This window comes from Oncorhynchus masou, chromosome 19 (assembly GCF_036934945.1).
Source record: "Oncorhynchus masou masou isolate Uvic2021 chromosome 19, UVic_Omas_1.1, whole genome shotgun sequence".
NCBI lineage: Eukaryota > Metazoa > Chordata > Actinopteri > Salmoniformes > Salmonidae > Oncorhynchus > Oncorhynchus masou.
In genome coordinates, this window is record NC_088230.1 from 35,103,456 (window position 1) to 35,125,955 (window position 22,500).

The 22,500-nt window shown below is 42.1% G+C and overlaps 1 pseudogene; it reads left to right on the top strand.

Moving 5' to 3' along the window:
• LOC135506227 (ryanodine receptor 3-like) overlaps window positions 1-22,500 on the top strand; it is a 250,423-nt pseudogene that overhangs the window by 83,402 nt on the left and 144,521 nt on the right.

Sequence of the window (22,500 nt, forward strand, 5' to 3'; positions counted from 1 at the left end):
CCTTATTGGAAGTTGATCAAGACATTCTGTATGGAAGACATGAACAGAGGCGGTTTAAGCACGAAACACAGACCTTATTGGAAGTAGATCAAGACATTCTCTATGGAAGACATGAACAGAGGCGGTTTAAGCACGAAACACAGACCTTATTGGAAGTAGATCAAGACATTCTGTATGGAAGACATGAACAGAGGCGGTTTAAGCACGAAACACAGACCTTATTGGAAGTAGATCAAGACATTCTGTATGGAAGACATGAACAGAGGCGGTTTAAGCACGAAACACAGACCTTATTGGAAGTTGATCAAGACATTCTGTATGGAAGACATGAACAGAGGCGGTTTAAGCACGAAACACAGACCTTATTGGAAGTAGATCAAGACATTCTGTATGGAAGACATGAACAGAGGCAGTTTAAGCACGAAACACAGACCTTATTTGAAGTTGATCAAGACATTCTGTATGGAAGACATGAACGGTGAAATAACGAAGGAACCTCTTTCAAGTTCAGCCGCAAGTTATTACAGGAATTATAACGCGTTGACTATCTCTCTAAACCATATACCTTTGACAATTATGAGCCTGCTGCTGCCTACCTGACCCCTACTGAGTGGTCTCAGTTAGACTGCTCTGTCAAATATCAAATCATAGACTTAACTATAATAAACACACAGAAATATGAGCCTTAGGTCAAATCCGGAAACTATCACCTCGAAAACAGAACGTTTATTGCGTTCCGTATTTTATCTAACGGGCTGCATCCATGAGTCTAAATATTCCTGTTACATTGCACAACCTTTAATTACGTAAAATTCAGGCAAATTAGTTCGCAAAGAGCCAGGTGGCCCAAACTGTTGCATATACCCTGACTCTGCGTGCAATGAACGCAAGAGAAGTGACACAATTTCACCTGGTTAATATTGCCTGCTAACCTGGATTTCTTTTAGCTAAATATGCAGGTTTAAAAATATATAGTTGTGTATTAATTTTAAGAAAGGCATTGATGTTTATGGTTAAGTACTCATTGGAGCAACGACAGTTGATAATTGATTGTTTTTTATAAGATAAGTTTAATGCTAGCTAGCAACATACCTTGGCTTACTGCATTCACGTAACAGGCAGGCTCCTCGTGGAGTGCAATGTAATCAGGTGGTTAGAGCGTTGGACTAGTTTACTGTAAGGTTGCAAGATTGAATCCCCCGAGCTGACAAGGTAAAAATCTGTCGTTCTCCCCCTGACCAAGGCAGTTAACCCACCGTTCCTAGGCCGTCATTGAAAATAAGAATGTGTTCTTAACTGACTTGCCTTGTTAAATAAAAATTAAATAAAGGTGTAAAAAATCGAATTTAAAAAAATCGGCAAAATTGGAGCCCAAAAATATCTATTTCAGATTGTTATGAAAACTTGAAATCGGCCCTAAATAATCGGCCATTCCGATTAGTCGGTCGACCTCTAATAGGTACGGAGGGAGAGAGGGTATAGTCTAGTCTACAGATAGGGGATGAGGGAGAGAGAGAGAGAGAACAGTGACGAGGAGAAAGGGAGAAAGATTGGAATAGTGAGGGAAAGAGGAAGAAGGGAGAGAGAAAGAGGGGGGAGGGAAGGAGTACTGAGAGAGATGGAGGAGCCAGGAGTTGATCCCCACTCTCTCAGAAAAGCTAACTGTCACTAACTGTCACCATCCTTCTCTCATTATCACTTCTAAATGAGTTCCTCATGTGTCCTGACCTATCCTGGGGGAGGGAGAACTCACAGCCCAGGCAGCTACTCTTACACCTTGCTTGATTGGGTGTGATATCATACTTTACATCGGCTAATGCCAGAGGTGATACTGATACTAGTGACAATAAATGACAAGGGACACATTTTAGATTCTCTGTCAACGTGCACCTGCTACCCTGTAGTTAAATGGAATGCTGTATTTATTGTTTATCAGATGTAATTGCATGATGTATTTATTGTTTATCAAATGAATTGAATTATTTATTTATTGTTTATCAGATGTAATTGAATGTAATTGAATGCTGTATTTATTGTTTATCAGATGTAATTGAATGTAATTGAATGCTGTATTTATTGTTTATCAGATATAACTGAATGCTGTATTTATTGTTTATCAGATGTAATTGAATGTAATTGAATGCTGTATTTATTGTTTATCAGATATAACTGAATGCTGTATTTATTGTTTATCAGATGTAATTGAATGCTGTATTTATTGTTTATCAGATGTAATTGATTGTAATTGAATGCTGTATTTATTGTTTATCAGATGTAATTGAATGTAACTGAATGCTGTATTTATTGTTTATCAGATGTAATTGAATGCTGTGTTTATTGTTTATCAGATTTAATTGAAAGCTGTATTTATTGTTTATCAGATGTAATTGAATGTAATTGAATGCTGTATTTATTGTTTATCAGATGTATTTGAATGTAATTGAATGCTGTATTTATTGTTTATCAGATGTATTTGAATGTAATTGAATGCTGTATTTATTGTTTATCAGATGTAACTGAATGCTGTATTTATTGTTTATCAGATGTAACTGAATGCTGTATTTATTGTTTATCAGATGTAACTGAATGCTGTATTTATTGTTTATCAGATTTAATTGAATGCTGTATTTATTGTTTATCAGATGTAATTGATTGTAATTGAATGCTGTATTTATTGTTTATCAGATGTAATTGAATGCTGTATTTATTGTTTATCAGATGTAATTGTCCACATCCAGGGGTTGGCAGAGGCAGGGTTGATTCATTTCTGGAGGCTTGGCAGTGTACAGGATGTCTCTGTTTTGTTGTACTGTGTATACTGCTTAAACCCAGAGTTGTGTATGTTAGGATAATGTCTGAGGTGTGTATGTTAGGATAATGTCTGAGTTGTGTATGTTAGGATAATGTCTGAGGTGTGTATGTTAGGATAATGTCTGAGTTGTGTATGTTAGGATAATGTCTGAGTTGTGTATGTTAGGGTAATGTCTGAGTTGTGTATGTGAGGATAATGTCTGAGGTGTGTATGTTAGGATAATGTCTGAGGTGTGTATGTTAGGATAATGTCTGAGTTGTGTATGTTAGGATAATGTCTGAGTTGTGTATGTTAGGGTAATGTCTGAGTTGTGTATGTTAGGATAATGTCTGAGTTGTGTATGTTAGGGTAATGTCTGAGTTGTGTATGTTAGGGTAATGTCTGAGTTGTGTATGTTAGGATAATGTCTGAGTTGTGTATGTTAGGATAATGTCTGAGTTGTGTATGTTAGGATACTGTCTGAGGTGTGTATGTTAGGATAATGTCTGAGTTGTGTATGTTAGGATAATGTCTGAGTTGTGTATGTTAGGGTAATGTCTGAGTTGTGTATGTGAGGATAATGTCTGAGGTGTGTATGTTAGGATAATGTCTGAGGTGTGTATGTTAGGATAATCTCTGAGTTGTGTATATTATGGTCATGTATGAGTTGTGTTTGTCTCTGCTCCAGGCATGTCTGCATGCTGAGGGTCACATGGACGACGGTCTGACCCTTCAGCGTTGTCAACACGAGGAGGCACGGGCTGTACGCATCATCAGGAACACCACAGTCCTCTTCAGCCACTTCATCAAGTACGTAGGGCTCACCTGTATGTCTATAGGGCTCACCTGTATGTCTATAGGGCTCACCTGTATGTCTATAGGGCTCACCTGTATAGGGCTCACCTGTATGTCTATAGGGCTCACCTGTATAGGGCTCACCTGTATGTCTATAGGGCTCACCTGTATGTCTATAGGGCTCACCTGTATGTCTATAGGGCTCACCTGTATGTCTATAGGGCTCACCTGTATGTCTAGAGGGCTCACCTGTATGTCTATAGGGCTCACCTGTATGTCTATAGGGCTCACCTGTATGTTTATTGGGCTCACCTGTATAGGGCCCACCTGTATGTCTATAGGGCTCACCTGTATAGGGCTCACCTGTATGTCTATAGGGCTCACCTGTATAGGGCTCACCTGTATGTCTATAGGGCTCACCTGTATGTCTAGAGGGCTCACCTGTATGTCTATAGGGTTCACCTGTATGTCTATAGGGCTCACCTGTATGTCTATAGGGCTCACCTGTATGTCTATAGGGCTCTCCCCTGTATGTCTATAGGGCTCACCTGTATGTCTATAGGGCTCACCTGTATGTCTATAGGGCTCACCTGTATGTCTAGAGGGCTCACCTGTATGTCTAGAGGGCTCACCTGTATGTCTAGAGGGCTCACCTGTATGTCTAGAGGGCTCACCTGTATGTCTAGAGGGCTCACCTGTATGTCTATAGGGCTCACCTGTATGTCTAGAGGGCTCACCTGTATGTCTATAGGGTTCACCTGTATGTCTATAGGGCTCACCTGTATGTCTATAGGGCTCACCTGTATGTCTATAGGGCTCACCTGTATGTCTATAGGGCTCACCTGTATGTCTATAGGGCTCACCTGTATGTCTATAGGGCTCACCTGTATGTCTATAGGGCTCACCTGTATGTCTATAGGGCTCACCTGTATGTCTAGAGGGCTCACCTGTATGTCTAGAGGGCTCACCTGTATGTCTAGAGGGCTCACCTGTATGTCTAGAGGGCTCACCTGTATGTCTATAGGGCTCACCTGTATGTTTATTGGGCTCACCTGTATAGGGCCCACCTGTATGTCTATAGGGCTCACCTGTATAGGGCTCACCTGTATGTCTATAGGGCTCACCTGTATAGGGCTCACCTGTATGTCTATAGGGCTCACCTGTATGTTTAGAGGGCTCACCTGTATGTCTATAGGGCTCACCTGTATGTCTATAGGGCTCACCTGTATGTCTATAGGGTTCACCTGTATGTCTAGAGGGCTCACCTCACTCACTATGTCTATAGGGCTCACCTGTATGTCTATAGGGCTCACCTGTATGTCTAGTCACCTGTATGTCTATAGGGTTCACCTGTATGTCTATAGGGCTCACCTGTATGTCTATAGGGCTCACCTGTATGACTTCCCCACAGTGACTGATCTCACCTCCTCCACATCGACCGTCCTAACCTTATAGTACAGCGCTGCTCAGAGAGCAGAGGGGAAGAGGGCTCACCTGTATGTCTATAGGGCTCACCTGTATGTCTATAGGGCTCACCTGTATGTCTAGAGGGCTCACCTGTATGTCTATAGGGTTCACCTGTATGTCTATAGGGCTCACCTGTATGTCTATAGGGCTCACATGTATGTCTAGAGGGCTCACCTGTATGACTATAGTGCTCACCTGTATGTCTATAGGGCTCACCTGTATGTCTATAGGGCTCACCTGTATGTCTATAGGGCTCACCTGTATGTCTATAGGGCTCACCTGTATGTCTATAGGGCTCACCTGTATGTCTAGAGGGCTCACCTGTATGTCTATAGGGCTCACCTGTATGTCTATAGGGCTCACCTGTATGACTATAGTGCTCACCTGTATGTCTATAGGGCTCACCTGTATGTCTATAGGGCTCACCTGTATGTCTATAGGGCTCACCTGTATGTCTATAGGGCTCACCTGTATGTCTAGAGGGCTCACCTGTATGTCTATAGGGCTCACCTGTATGGAGAGTGTCTAGAGGGCTCACCTGTATGTCTATAGGGCTCACCTGTATGTCTATAGGGCTCACCTGTATGTCTATAGGGCTGACCTGTATGTCTATAGGGCTCACCTGTATGTCTATAGGGCTTACCTGTATGTCTAGAGGGCTCACCTGTATGTCTATAGGGCTCACCTGTATGTCTATAGGGCTCACCTGTATGTCTATAGGGCTCACCTGTATGTCTATAGGGCTCACCTGTATGTCTATAGGGCTCACCTGTATGTCTAGAGGGCTCACCTGTATGTCTATAGGGCTCACCTGTATGTCTATAGGGCTCACCTGTATGTCTAGAGGGCTCACCTGTATGTCTAGAGGGCTCACCTGTATGTCTATAGAGTGGCTCACCTGTATGTCTAGAGGGCTCACCTGTATGTCTATAGGGCTCACCTGTATGTCTATAGGGCTCACCTGTATGTCTATAGGGCTCACCTGTATGTCTATAGGGCTCACCTGTATGTCTATAGGGCTCACCTGTATGTATGTCTAGAGGGCTCACCTGTATGTCTATAGGGCTCACCTGTATGTCTATAGGGCTCACCTGTATGTCTAGAGGGCTCACCTGTATGTCTAGAGGGCTCACCTGTATGTCTATAGGGCTCACCTGTATGTCTAGAGGGCTCACCTGTATGTCTATAGGGCTCACCTGTATGTATAGTAGGGCTCACCTGTATGTCTAGAGGGCTCACCTGTATGTCTATAGGGTTCACCTGAATGTCTATAGGGCTCACCTGTATGTCTATAGGGCTCACCTGTATGTCTAGAGGGCTCACCTGTATGACTATAGTGCTCACCTGTAGATGTGTATATAGGGCTCACCTGTAGTGTTGTCTAGTAGGGCTCACCTGTATGTCTATAGGGCTCACCTGTATGTCTATAGGGCTCACCTGTATGTCTATAGTGCTCACCTGTATGTCTATAGGGCTCACCTGTATGTCTATAGGGCTCACCTGTATGTATATAGGGCTCACCTGTATGTCTATAGGGCTGGTATAGTGTTGTCTATAGGGCTCACCTGTATGTCTAGAGGGCTCACCTGTATGTCTATAGGGCTCACCTGTATGTCTATAGGGCTCACCTGTATGTCTATAGGGCTGACCTGTATGTCTATAGGGCTCACCTGTATGTCTATAGGGCTTACCTGTATGTCTAGAGGGCTCACCTGTATGTCTATAGGGCTCACCTGTATGTCTATAGGGCTCACCTGTATGTCTATAGGGCTCACCTGTATGTCTATAGGGCTCACCTGTATGTCTATAGGGCTCACCTGTATGTCTAGAGGGCTCACCTGTATGTCTATAGGGCTCACCTGTATGTCTATAGGGCTCACCTGTATGTCTAGAGGGCTCACCTGTATGTCTAGAGGGCTCACCTGTATATGTCTATAGGGCTCACCTGTATGTCTAGAGGGCTCAGTGTTGTTTAGTGTCTAGAGGGCTCACCTGTATGTCCAACATGGACAGGTTGAATGAGGAGAATGGCCCTGTTTTCTAGTTAGTGTTGTATAGTAGACTATGCATTGTGGTACTCTGTGTCAGTTAATGTGTATTATGTGGTACTTACTGTGTGGTCATTTTGGTCATTTTGTTTTTTATTCCTACCCAGAGTCAGATGAACTAGGAGTGGTGTACCATGTTTTGTCTCTGTGTCCAGTATGAAGGAAGTTAGAGGTAGTGCACTGCCTGGATGTCTATGGGTATCTACTAGCGTGCTAAAACTACCTCTAACTTCCTTTATACTGGACACAGAGACATAAAAATGGTACACCACGAGTTCATTTGACTCTGGGGGAGGTAGATAAAGGACCTCATTGCCAAAATGTTGTAAATCTTCTTTTAAAGCAGGATCATACATCGCTGGTTCTTATCTTGATTTCTACTGAATACCAAGATGATTCAAATGAACTGACACAAGAGAGATCCAATCGCAGTTGCAATTTTCCTGCTTTTGTGTGATCAGGCACATTAAATGAGCCTGCATGTGGGTTCACGTCTAGTGACTGATATCGGTGATTGTCTGCTTTAGAACTTGTGTGATGTAATTTGAGACATTTGTGGAAAAATGTTATTAATGTAGCGAATTAACAGTGCAGTCAATTGGCTTTATGTCGCTCACCTTTTCCCACTCTATCTATCTCTCTCTCTCTTCCTCTTTCCCATCTCCCTCCCTGCCCCTCTCCCTCTCCCCGCCCCTCTGTTCTTCCTGTTTTCCCATCTCCCTCCCTGCCCCTCTCCCTCTCCCCGTAGAGTGTTCTCTTCCTGTTTTCCCATCTCCCTCCCTGCCCCTCTCCCTCTCCCCGCCCATCTCTCTTCCTCTTCCCATCTCCCTCCCTGCCCCTCTCCCCGCCCCTGACTCTTCCTGTTTTCCCATCTCCCTCCCTGCCCCTCTCCCCCCCCCTCTCTCTTCCTCTTTCCCATCTCCCTCCCTGCCCCTCTCCCTCTCCCCGCCCCTCTCTCTCCCCCCCTCTCTCTCCACGTCCCCCAACTCTCTCCCCTCTCTCTACCTCCCTCGTTCTCCATCTATTTGTCTCTCCCCGTCCCCCCAACTCTCTCCCCCTCTCTCTCCCTCCCCTCGTTGTATAGTGTTCTCCACCTACCTCTCTCCCCGTGCCCGTCCCCTCAACTCTCCTCCCCCTCTCCCCACACACTCTTTCTCACCTCCCTCCACCTCCATTCCCTCTCTCTCACCCCCTCCACCTGTCTCTCATCCTCTCTATCACCTGTTCCTCCCCCCTCTCTCCCCACACCCTGTTTTCTCACCTCCCTCCACCTCCATTCCCTCTCTCACCCCCTCCACCTGTCTCTCATCCTCTCTTCACCTCTCCTCCCTCCCTCCCTCCCTCCCTCCCCCTCTCTCCCCACACCCTCTTTCTCACCTCCCTTCACCTCCATTCCCTCTCTCTCACCCCCTCCACCTGTCTCTCATCCTGTCTTCACCTCTCCCTCCCCCCTCTCCCCACACCCTCTTTCTCACGTCCCTCCACCTCCATTCCCTCTCTCTCACCCCCTCCACCTGTCTCTCATCCTCTCCCTCCCTCCCCTCCCTCCCTCCCTGTTGTCTCTCCCCACACCCTCTTTATCACCTCCCTCCACCACCATTCCCTCTCTCTCACCCCCTCCACCTGTCTCTCATCCTCTCTTCACCTCTCCTCCCTCCCTCTCCCCCCCGTCTCTCCCCACACCCTCTTTCTCACCTCCCTCCACCTCCATTCCCCTCTCTCACCCCCTCCACCTGTCTCTCATCCTCTCTTCACCTCTCCTCCCCCCCCCCTCTCTCCCCACACCCTCTTTCTCACCTCCCTCCACCTCCATTCCCTCTCTCTCACCCCCTCCACCTGTCTCTCATCTTCTCTTCACCTCACCTCCCTCCCTCCCTCCCCGCCTCTCTCCCCACACCCTCTGTTCTCACCTCCCTCCACCTCCATTCCCTCTCTCTCACCCCCTCCACCTGTCTCTCATCCTCTCTTCACCTCTCCTCCCTCCCTCTCTCCCCCGTCTCTCCCCACACCATAGGTAGTGTTTATCACCTCCCTCCACCTCCATTAGTGTTGTATAGTAGAGTCTCTCTCACCCCCTCCACCTGTCTCTCATCCTCTCTTCACCCTGTCCTCCCTCCCTCTCTCCCCCCGTCTCTCCCCACACCCTGTTTCTCACCTCCCCTCCAACTCCATTCCCTCTCTGTCACCCCTCCACCTGTCTCTCATCCTCTCTTCACCTCTCCTCCTCCCCCTCTCTCCCCGTCTCTCCCCACACCCTCTTTCTCACCTCCCTCCACCTCCATTCCCTCTCTCTCCCCCCCTCCACCTGTCTCTCATCCTCTTTTCACCTCTAGTGTTCCCCCCCTCTCTCCCCACACCTGTTTATAGTCACCTCCCTCCACCTCCAGTGTTTTCCTAGAGTGTTCTCACCCCCTCCACCTGTCTCTCATGTATTATAGTCTTCACCTCTCCCTCCCTCCCTCCCTCCCCGAGTGTTCTCCCCACACCCTGTTTCTCACCTCCCTCCACCTCCATTCCCTCTCTCTCACCCCCCTCCACCTGTGTCTCATAGAGTGTTGTCTTCAGTGTTCTCCCTCCCCCTCTCTCCCCACACCGTCTTTCTCACCTCCCTCCACCTCCATTTCCTCTAGTGTCACCCCCTATCATCCTCTCCTGTTCTTCAGTGTTGTATAGTCCTCCCCCTCCCCCTCTCCACTAGGGGTCTGGACAGTATTGGAAGGATAAGAACGTGGAGGTGTCTCTGCCTAACTTTGACGAGGTGTTGCAGACGCTGGATGACCTGATTGAGTATTTCAAACAGCCCGATCAGAGCTGTTGAACATGAGGAGAAACAGACTCTGCTGAGATCTCTCATCAAACGACAGGAGAGTCTTCAAAGAGGAGGTGAGCTCCCAGAGGCTATAGGGACCTCAGGTTTAATAGGGTTATAGTGTTGGATCAGTGTTGTTTGACTGCTTCGTAGGCGTTGTATTGTATAGTAGAGTGTTGTATAGTAGGTGTTGTACATAGTAGTTTGTAACCAGGTGTCCATAAAGTGTTTATAGTCTGGTTAAATATAGTTGCACTACTTAGTGAATAGGGTTCTGTTAGGGATGCAGACCTTGTATGAGTGTTGTTTAGTGTTGTATAGTAGTGTTGGTGTTGTATGTGTGTTGTATAGTGTGTGTTAGTGTTGTCAGGGCATGCTGACCCTGCTGGTGATGTGCATCGAGTGTTGTATCAAGTGTTGTACAACAGTGTTGCTCACTTTGGAGAGCATGCTGAGGGAAGAGAGGTTGTGTAGGGTGTAGTATGCATGGAAGAGCATCCTCAACCTAGTCTACCAACTACTGGGTGAGAGAGAGTGTTGAAACCTTAGGGTGTTGTGGATGCAGTGTTGTATAGTATACACACACACACACAGTGTTGTATAGTAGAGTGTTGTATAGTAGACAGTGTTGTGTAGTGTTGTATAGTAGAGTGTTGTACACACACACACATACACACAGGAACACACACACAGGATACAGTGTTGTATAGTACAGTGTTGTAACACACCCACACCTCCCTGAGCCCCATTTGGAGTGTTGAGAAGATAGTGTTGACAGGTGTTGACATGGCAGTTATGTGTGGTTAGTCACAGAGGAGAGAGAGAAATAGAGAAGAGAGTAAGAAAGAGAAAGATATAGTGAGAAATAGACGGACAGACAGAGTGTTGTATAGAGACAGAGAGAGACAGAGAGAGACAGAGAGAGTGTTGATAGTAGAGAGACAGAGAGAAAGAGAGAGAAAGAGAAGAGTGTTGTATGAGAGTGTTCATCACATGAATTAAAGTGTAACTGGATCTTAACACCTTATCCTGTCTGTTGTTGTATAGTACAGTTGATGTCAGTGTTGATGAAGTGTTGAGGTACCGGATACATCCCAAATAGCACCCTATTCCCTATGTAGTGTATACTAGTCTTTACCACAGCCCATAGGCATATATACAAATGACTTCTAAGAAGTTTCAGTATGTGTTGTCCACCTTTTGTTTTGTTGATGTCCTAGAAATAATGTAGTGTTGGTTTTAACGAGTGTTGTATAGTAGAGTGTTGTATAGTAGAGTGTTGTATAGTAGAGTGTTGTATAGTAGAGTGTTGTATAGTAGAGTGTTGTATAGTAGAGTGTTGTATAGTAGAGTGTTGTTGTATGTAGTGTTGTATAGTAGAGTGTTGTAGAGTGTTGTATATTGTTGTATAGTAGTGTTGATTGTTGTATAGTATAGTGTTGTATAGTATAGTGTTGTATAGTATAGTGTTGTATAGTATAGTGTTGTGTTGTATATGTTGTATAGTTGTTGTATAGTGTTGAGAGTGTTGTATAGTGTTGTATAGTATAGTATGTTGTATAGTAGAGTGTTGTATAGTAGAGTTGTATTGTATAGTGGAGTGTTGTATAGTATAGTGTTGTATGGTGTTGTATAGTAGAGTGTTGTATAGTATGGTGTTGTTTAGTGTTGTATAGTAGAGTATTGTATAGTAGAGTGTTGTATAGTAGAGTGTTGTATAGTAGAGTGTTGTATAGAGTGTTGTTAGTGTTGTATAGTAGAGTGTTGTATAGTGTTGTATAGAGTGTTGTATAGTAGAGTGTTGTATGTTGTAGTAGAGTGTTGTATAGTAGAGTGTTGTATAGTATGGTGTTGTTTAGTGTTGTATAGTAGAGTGTTGTATATAGTGTTGTAGAGTGTTGTATAGTAGAGTGTTGTATAGTATAGTGTTGTATAGTGTTGTATAGTGTTGTATAGTAGAGTGTTGTATAGTATAGTGTTGTATAGTAGAGTGTTGTATAGTAGAGTGTTGTATAGTAGAGTGTTGTATAGTATAGTGTTGTATAGAGTGTTGTATAGTGTTGTATAGTGTAGTGTTATAGTGTTGTATAGTAGATAGTAGAGTGTTGTATAGTAGAGTGTTGTATAGTAGTGTTGTATAGTATGAGTGTTGTATAGTAGAGTGTTGTATAGAAGTGTATAGTAGAGTGTTGTATATAGTGTTGTAGTAGTGTTGTATAGTATAGTGTTGTATAGTAGAGTGTTGTATAGTAGAGTGTTTGTAGTGTTGTATAGTGTTGTATAGTAGAGTTGTTGTATAGTGTTGTATGGTGTTGTATGTTGTTGTATAGTGTTATAGTAGGTGTTGTATAGTAGTGTTGTATAGTAGAGTGTTGTATTATAGTAGGTGTTGTATAGTGTTGTAGTAGTGTTGTTGTATTAGTGTTGTATAGAGAGTGTTTTATAGTATAGTGTTGTGTTGTATAGTAGAGTGTTGTATAGTATAGTGTTGTATAGTATATAGTGTTGTATAGTAGAGTGTTGTATAGAGTGTTGTATAGTGTTGTATAGTGTTGTATAGTAGAGTGTTGTATAGTGTTGTATAGTAGTGTTGTATAGTAGAGTGTTGTAGTGTTGTAGTGTTGTATAGTAGAGTGTTGTAGTTAGTGTTGTATAGTATAGTGTTGTATAGTGTTGTATAGTATAGTGTTGTTGTAGAGTGTTTGTAGTGTTGTATATTATAGTGTTGTATAGAGTGTTGTATAGTAGAGTGTTGTAGTAGTGTTGTAGAGTGTTGTATAGTAGTATGGTGTTGTTGTAGTAGTGTTGTATAGTAGATTGTTGTATAGTGTTGTATAGTGTTGTATAGTGTTGTATAGTATAGTGTTGTATAGTATAGTGTTGTATAGTAGAGTGTTGTATTATAGTGTTGTATAGTAGAGTGTTGTATAGTGTTGTAGAGTGTTGTATAGTAGAGTGTTGTATAGTATAGTGTTGTATAGTGTTGTATAGTAGTGTTGTATAGTAGAGTGTTGTATAGTGTATATGTAGTGTTGTATAGTGTTGTTGTATAAGTGTTGTATAGTGTTGTATAGTATAGTGTTGTATAGTAGAGTGTTTGTAGTGTTGTATAGTGTTGTATAGTAGAGTTGTATAGTTGTTGTATAGTATAGTGTTGTATGTAGTATAGTGTTGTATAGTAGAGTGTTGTAGTAGAGTGTTGTATAGTAGTGTTGTATAGTATAGTGTTGTAGTAGTGTTGTATAGTAGAGTGTTGTATATAGTAGAGTGTTGTATAGTAGAGTGTTGTATAGTAGTGTTGTATAGTGTTGTAGTGTTGTATAGTAGAGTGTTGTATAGTATAGTGTTGTATAGTGTTGTATAGTAGTGTTGTATAGTAGAGTGTTGTATAGTAGTAGTGTTGTATAGTAGAGTGTTGTATAGTATAGTGTTGTATAGTAGAGTGTTGTATAGAGTGTTGTATAGTAGTGTTGTAGTAGTGTTGTATAGTAGTATAGTGTTGTATATAGTGTTGCATAGTATAGTGTTGTATGGTATAGTGTTGTATAGGAGAGTGTTGTATAGTAGAGTGTTGTATAGTAGAGTGTTGTATAGTAGAGTGTTGTATAGTAGAGTGTTGTATAGTAGAGTGTTGTATAGTAGAGTGTTGTATAGGAATGTGTTTTATAGTAGAGTGTTGTATAGTAGTGTTGTATAGTATGGTGTTGTATATTATAGTGTTGTATAGTAGAGTGTTGTATAGTAGAGTGTTGTGTAGTGTTGTATAGTGTTGTATAGTAGAGTGTTGTATAGTATGGTGTTGTATAGTATGGTGTTGTATAGTATGGTGTTGTATAGTGTTGTATAGTAGTGTTGTATAGTAGTTAGAGTGTTGTATAGTAGAGTGTTGTATAGTAGAGTGTTGTATAGTAGAGTGTTGTATAGTAGAGTGTTGTATAGTTAGTGTTGTATAGCAGAGTGTTGTATAGTAGAGTGTTGTTTAGTGTTGTATAGTATAGTGTGTGTATAGGATTGTATAGTATAATGTTGTATAGTAGAGTGTTGTATAGTAGAGTGTATTAGAGTTGTTGTATAGTATAGTGTTGTATAGTATAGTGTTGTATAGTTGAGTGTTGTGTAGTGTTGTATAGTATAGTGTTGTATAGTATAGTGTTGTGTAGGAGAGTGTTGTATAGTAGAGTGTTGTATAGTAGAGTGTTGTATAGTAGAGTGTTGTATAGTAGAGTGTTGTATAGTAGTGTTGTATAGTAGAGTGTTGTATAGTAGAGTGTTGTATAGTAAAGTGTTGTATAGTAGTGTTGTATAGTAGAGTGTTGTTATAGTGTTGTAGAGGTGTTGTATAGTAGTGTTGTTATTATAGTGTTGTATAGTAGAGTGTTGTATAGTAGAGTGTTGTATAGTAGAGTGTTGTTAGTAGAGTGTTGTAGTAGAGTGTTGTATAGTAGTGTTGTATAGTGTTGTATAGTATAGTGTTGTATAGTAGTGTTGTATAGTATATTGTTGTATAGTAGAGTGTTGTATAGTAGAGTGTTGTGTAGTGTTGTATAGTAGTGTTGTATAGTATAGTTGTTGTAGTAGAGTGTTGTATAGTAGTTGTATGTATAGTGTTGTATGGTATAGTGTTGCATAGTATAGTGTTGTATAGTAGAGTGTTGTATAGTAGAGTGTTGTATAGTATATAGTGTTGTATAGTATAGTGTTGTATAGGAGAGTGTTGTATAGTAGAGTGTTGTATAGTAGTGTTGTATAGTAGAGTGTTGTATAGTAGAGTGTTGTATAGTAGAGTGTTGTATAGTAGAGTGTTGTGTAGTAGAGTGTTGTATAGTATGGTGTTGTATAGTGTTGTATAGGAGAGTGTTTTATAGTAGAGTGTTGTATAGTAGAGTGTTGTGTAGTGTTGTATAGTAGAGTGTTGTATAGTAGAGTGTTGTATAGTAGAGTGTTGTATAGGAAAGTGTTGTATAGTATGGTGTTGTATAGTGTTGTATAGTAGAGTGTTGTATAGTAGAGTGTTGTATAGGAACGTGTTTTATAGTAGAGTGTTGTATAGTAGAGTGTTGTATAGGAAAGTGTTTTATAGTAGAGTGTTGTATAGTAGAGTGTTGTATAGTGTTGTATAGTATATGGTGTTGTATATTATAGTGTTGTATAGTAGAGTGTTGTATAGTAGAGTGTTGTGTAGTGTTGTATAGTGTTGTATAGTAGAGTGTTGTATAGTATGGTGTTGTATAGTGTTGTATAGTAGTGTTGTATAGTAGAGTGTTGTATAGTGTTGTATAGGAGAGTGTTGTATAGTAGAGTGTTGTATATAGTGTTGTATAGGAGAGTGTTGTATAGTAGAGTGTTGTATAGTAGAGTGTTGTATAGTATAGTGTTGTATAGTGTTGTTGTATAGTAGAGTGTTGTATAGTAGAGTGTTGTATAGTAGAGTGTTGTATAGTAGAGTGTTGTATAGTGTTGTATAGTAGAGTGTTGTATAGTAGAGTGTTGTATAGTAGAGTGTTGTATAGTATAGTGTTGTATAGTAGAGTGTTGTAGAGTGTTTTATAGTAGAGTGTAGTGTTGTATAGTAGAGTGTTGTATAGTATAGTGTTGTATAGTATAGTGTTGTATAGTAGAGTGTTGTATAGTAGAGTGTTGTGTAGTGTATAGTATAGTGTTGTATAGTAGAGTGTTGTATAGTAGAGTGTTCTATAGTGTTGTATAGTATAGTGTTGTGTTGTAGAGTGTTGTATAGTAGAGTGTTGTATAGTAGAGTGTTGTATAGTGTTGTATATTATAGTGTTGTATAGTAGAGTGTTGTATAGTATGGTGTTGTTTAGTGTTGTATAGTAGAGTGTTGTATAGTATGGGGTTGTATATTATAGTGTTGTATAGTAGAGTGTTGCATAGTAGATTGTTGTATAGTAGAGTGTTGTATAGTAGAGTGTTGTATAGTATGGTGTTGTATAGTAGAGTGTTGTATAGTATGGTGTTGTAGAGTATTTTATAGTATAGTGTTGCATAGTGTGGTACAGTATATTTGAGTGTTGTATAGTAGAGTGTTGTATAGTGTTGTATAGGAGAGTGGTGCATCGTAGAGTGTTGTATAGTAGAGTGTTGCATAGTATGGTGTTGTAGAGTATTTTATAGTATAGTGTTGTATAGTGTGGTACAGTATATTTGAGTGTTGTATAGTAGAGTGTTGTGTAGTAGGGTGTTGTAATGAGTTCAAACTTGGTTTCATTAGACCAGAGAATCTTGTTTCTCATGGTTCTGAGAGTCCTTTAGGTGCCATTTGGCCAACTCCAATTGGGCTGTCATGTGCCTTTTACTGAGTAATGGGCATTTTGGTACCCTTCCCCACATCTGTGCCTCGACACAATCCTGTCTTAGAGCTCTACGGACAATTTGTTCGACGTCATGGTTTTGTTTTTGCTCTGTCATTGTCAACTGTGGGACCTTAAATAGACAGGCGTGTGTCTTTCCAAATCATGTCAAATCAATGTAATTTACCACAAGTGGATTAAAAATAAATTGTAGAAACATCTCAGGGATGATCAATGGAAACAGGATGCACCTGAGCTCAATTTCAAGTCTCATACCAAAGGGTCTGAATAGTTATGTAAATAATGTTTGTATGTTTTTTATGTTTAATACATTTGCAAAAAAATCTAAAATCCAGCTTTTGCTTTGTTGTTATGGGGTATTGTGTGTAAATTGATGAGGAAAACATGTATTTAATACATTTTTGAATTAGTCTGTAACAAAATGTGGAAAAGGGGAAGGAGTCTGTCAAACATAGTAGTTTAGATATGGATGTAGACGTTAAACTCTCGTCTGACTCGGCCTCTCTCTCTCCACCCTCTCACCCCTCTCACCCCTCTCACCCCTCTCACCCCTCTGCAATGTCTGCATCAACCTTTCATCCCTGTCATTCCTCACCCCTCTTTCCCTCACTCACCCCCCTCTCATTTACCTCACCTTTCTCTAGCCTCTCCAATCCATTGGAAACATGAGCAACTGTACCCAGTTCTCCCCTTGACCTCACACTCTCCTTCCTCTCTCCCCCACATACCCCTCCTCTCCCTCTTCCTCCTCTCTCCCCCAGATACCCCTCCTCTCCCTCTTCCTCCTCTCTCCCCCACATACCCCTCCTCTCCCTCTTCCTCCTCTCTCCCCCACCTACCACTCCTCTCCCTCCTTCATCTATCCCCCACATACCCCTCCTCTCCCTCTTCCTCCTCTCTACCCCACATACCCCTCCTCTCCCTCTTCCTCCTCTCTCCCCCACATACCCCTCCTCACCCTCTCCTTCATCTATCCCCCACATACCCCTCCTCTCCCTCTTCCCTCCCCCACATTCCCCTCCTCTCCCTCTTCCTCTTCTCTACCCCACATACCCCTCCTCTCCCTCTTCCTCCTCTCTCCCCCACATACCCCTCCTCTCCCTCTCCTTCATCTATTCCCCACATACCCCTCCTCTCCCTCTTCCTCCTCTCTCCCCCACCTACCACTCCTCTCCCTCTTCCTCCTCTCTCCCCCACATACCCCTCCTCTCCCTCTTCCTCCTCTCTACCCCACATACCCCTCCTCTCCCTCTTCCTCCTCTCTCCCCCACATACCACTCCTCACCCTCTCCTTCATCTATCCCCCACATACCCCTCCTCTCCCTCCTCTCTACCCCAAATACCCCTCCTCTCCCTCTTCCTCCTCTCTCCCCCACATACCCCTCCTCACCCTCTCCTTCATCTATCCCCCACATACCCCTCCTCCACACCCCTCTTCAAAACTACCCCTTATCCCTCTGTGTCCTTCCTCTGACACATCTAACTCTTCTTCTCTCTCTTCAGCCTCTCTGATCAAGGGGAACAGAAACAACTGCACCCAGTTCTCCAGGAACCTGGACTGGCTGGTCAGCAAGCTGGAGAGACTTGAGTCCTCATCAGGTATACTGGATTTCATAGAGTTAACATTAACATATTGGGTATGGAATTGTTTGTTCATGTTGTCAAATGCCTTTATTGCGAGCTAATTTGGGGCTGCATGCATCTAGTGTAAGTTAACCTGAGGCATGACATGTACTGTAAGCAGTTATAGTGCTGTAATCAAGGAGTCATAGCCTGTTGTATACTCTAATGTCCCAGTCCCAATAGTGTGTTGTGATAAACAAAAATGTTCCACTCAGGTATCCTGCAGGTTCTCCACTGCATCCTGATAGAGTCTCCTGATTTAATTGTATTCTACTCTACTCTAGGTATCCTGCAGGTTCTCCACTATATCCTGATAGAGTCTCCTGATTTAATTGTATTCTACTCTACTCTAGGTATCCTGCAGGTTCTCCACTATATCCTGATAGAGTCTCCTGATTTAATTGTATTCTACTCTACTCTAGGTATCCTGCAGGTTCTCCACTATATCCTGATAGAGTCTCCTGATTTAATTGTATTCTACTCTACTCTAGGTATCCTGCAGGTTCTCCACTATATCCTGATAGAGTCTCCTGATTTAATTGTATTCTACTCTACTCTAGGTATCCTGCAGGTTCTCCACTATATCCTGATAGAGTCTCCTGATTTAATTGTATTCTACTCTACTCTAGGTATCCTGGAGGTTCTCCACTGCATCCTGATAGAGTCTCCTGAAGCTCTGAACATCATCCAGAGAGGACACATCAAGTCCATCATCTCCCTGCTCTACAAACACGGACGCAACCACAAGGTCAGCAAAACAACGCATTACTGGTTTTCTAATGAACTCATTCTAAACGTTCTAAACTCATTTTAAACACATTCTAAGCACAATCTAAAAGCTCTAAACACATTCTAAAAGTTCTAAACACATTCTAAATGTTCTAAAGACATTCTAAATGTTAGAACCACATTCTAAATGTTCTAAACTCATTCTAAACTTTCTAAACTCATTCTAAACGTTCTAAACTCATTCTAAACGTTCTAAACACATTCTAAACGTTCTAAACACATTCTAAATGTTAGAACCACATTCTTAATGTTCTAAACTCATTCTTAATGTTCTAAACTCATTCTAAACGTTCTAAACGCATTCTAAATGTTCTAAACACATTCTACATGTCCTAAACACATTCTAAATGTTCTAAACACATTCTAAACGTTCAAAACACATTCTAAATGTTCTAAACACATTCTAATGCTCTAAACACATTCTGAATGTTCTAAACCCATTCTAAATGTTCGAACCTCATTCCAAATGTTCTAAACACATTCTAAATGTTCGAAACACATTCTAAACGTTCAAAACACATTCTAAATGTTCTAAACACATTCTAATGTTCTAAACTCATTCTTAATGTTCTAAACACATCCTTAATGTTCTAAACACATCCTAAATGTTCTAAACACATCCTAAATGTTCTAAACTCATTCTAAACATTCTAAACACATTCTGAATGTTCTAAACTCATTCTAAATTTTATAAACACATTCTAATGTTCTAAACACTTTCTAAACACATTCTAAATGTTCTAAACACATTCTAATGTTCTAAACACATTCTAAACATATTCAAAATGTTCTAAACACATTCTAAATGTTCTCAACTCATTCTAAATGTTCTAAACACATTTTAAATGTTCTAAACACATTCTAAATGTTCTAAACACATTCTAAATGTTCTAAACACGTTCTAAATGTTCTAAACTCATTCTAAACACATTCTAAATGTTCTAAACACATTCTAAATATTCTAAACACATTCTATATGTTCTAAACACATTCTAAACGTTCTAAACACATTCTATATGTTCTAAACACATTCTAAACGTTCTAAACTCAGAGGCATATATATTCAGTAGGAGCAGTGCTTTGGCCTTCAACTTCTTTACTCCGAGGTTGAGAGTAAACATGTATGTAAATATGTGGTTGTCACAGCTGTCAGCGTGGCAGCGTGATTTTAACAACAGCCTCGGGCTGCATATCACATTGTTTTAACATTCCTGCTACGTGTTTTACATGCAGCGTTAAACTTGTCACCGAGCCCTGCTTGGTTAATTGGGTTAGCTGGGCATGCAGGAGCACATGCAGGGCCAGTTTGCATCCTGAATGGCATCTTATTCCCTATGTAATACACTACTTTTCACCAGAGCCTACAGTGTATGGGTTGGAAACCCAGTCTCGTATACACCAGCTGTTGATCCATGCCATGGAATCCTATAGGCTTTTAACAACCAATAAAGACAAAGGGCATGCATGCCCCTCTAAGGGTTATTGGCATAGCATTGCTTACCCACCCAGGGAGGTAATGAAGTGTCTGTTTGTTGCTTAGCGGCATGTGTTATTGTTACACAGAACAAACCAGAGGATTATCACCTTCTGTGTTTATGTGTGAAGAGTTTTTCAGTGGTGTGACACACTTATAGAACAGAGACAGAGAGAGATACAGAGAGACCGAGAGATACAGAGAGACCGAGAGACAGAGAGAGACAGGGAGACCAAGAGACAGAGAGCCAGGGAGAGAGACAGAGAGAAAGAGACAGAGAGCCAGGGAGAGAGACAGAGACCGAGAGACAGAGAGAGACAGAGAGACAGAGACCAAGAGACAGAGAGAGAGTGAAAGACAGAGAGAGCCAGAGAGCCAGGGAGAGAGACAGAGAGGGACAGAGAGACAACAGAGACAGAGAGAGACAGAGAAAGACAGAGAGAGTCAGAGAGCCAGGGAGAGAGACAGAGAAAGACAGAGAGACAGAGACAGAGAGACAGAGACAGAGAAAGACAGAGACAAGAGAGACAGAGACCGAGAGACAGAGAAAGACAGAGAGAGACAGAGAGACAGAGCCAGAGAGCCAGAGAGAGAAAGTGAAGAGATGAAGCTTCATCACATAATTAAAAGTGTGACCGGTTCCTAACACCCTATTCTGTCTGCCCTCTGGTACAGTGATGTCATGATGAAGTGTGGAGGCAGCGGATACCACAGCCCATAGGACTCTGTTCAAAAGATGTGCACATTGTCAGACAAGGGAGGATGTTGACACAAGTCAGAGCAATGTTCAAACCCTGATAACTTTATTAACAAATAGTCAATTCCAGATGCTTTATCATTGACCTTTAACCTTGCTTTGTTATCTGAAGATCACTGTAGAGAACAGGAGAGGTATAGAGGAATGACCCCTACAAAGTTTCAGTATGTGATGTCCACCTTTTGTTGTGATGTCCTAGAAACAGGCCCATGGTTTTAACGAATTCCTCTCAGTTCACCTTGACCGCACTCATATTCATCGGGTGTTCTTCCACACACGATCGCTTCCACACACACACACACACACACACACACACACACACACACACACACACACACACACACACACACACACACACACACACACACACACACACACACACACACACACACACACACACACACTTCCACACAATAACCCCACACACTTCCACACACACACACACTTCCACACAATAACCCCACACACTTCACACACACACGCACGCACACACACACACACACACACACACACACACACACACACACACACACACACACACACACACACACACACACACTTCCACACAATAACCCCACACACTTCCACACACACACACACTTCCACACAATAACCCCACACACTTCACACACACACACACACACACACACACACACACACACACACACACACACACACTAACCCCAAACAGGTCATCCTGAAGACAGTGCCTCCCTTTTATCCATTCTTTCTCAATCCCATTGTTTGTCTCTCCCCCTCCCTCCCTCTATCTCTATCTGTCTAGATCCTGGACGTCCTGTGTTCTCTGTGTGTGTGTAACGGGGTGGCTGTGAGAGCCAATCAGAACCTCATCTGTGATCACCTGCTTCCCAAGAGAGATCTGCTCCTGCAGACACGATTGGTCAATGATGTTCAGAGGTAACAGGAAGTAGAAAGTGTTTGTAACTTGTTTTTTTTGTACTTATTTTGTACATAATGTTGCTGCTGCCATCATTTATGACTGAAAATAACTTCTGGACATCAGAACCACGAATTGGTACGAACGAGTCCAACGAGTCAGACGTGAATGACATACTGCTTTCCCGGGAACAGGCCCGAATCCCTGTCATTTGTGTCAAGAGAAGACAGAGAAAAGGGGGGAGGAGGTCGGACTGCCTTCGGAGAATTCGTAGGCGAGCGAGTAAACCCCCACTGACATCCGTTCTATTGCCCAACGTGCAATCATGGGAAAATCAAATCAATGACCTACGAGCAAGATTAAACTACTAACGGGACATTAAAAACTGCAACATCTTATGTTTCAGTCAAGGCTGAACGACGACATGAACAACATACAGCTGGTTTTTATACTGTATCGGCACAATACAACAGCAGCCTCTGGTAAGACAAGGGGTATGAGGTCTATGTATATCTAAGGACGTCTCGAGGTTTGGCTCACCTGAGGTAGAGTATCTCATGATAAGCTGTAGACCACACTATCTACCTAGAAAGTTTTCATCTGTATTTTTCATAGCTGTCTACATACCACCACAGACCGATGCTGGTACTAAGACTGCACTCAATGAGCTGTATACCCGTCACGTTGTATAATGATAGGAGCCAGGCGCAGGAATACGAC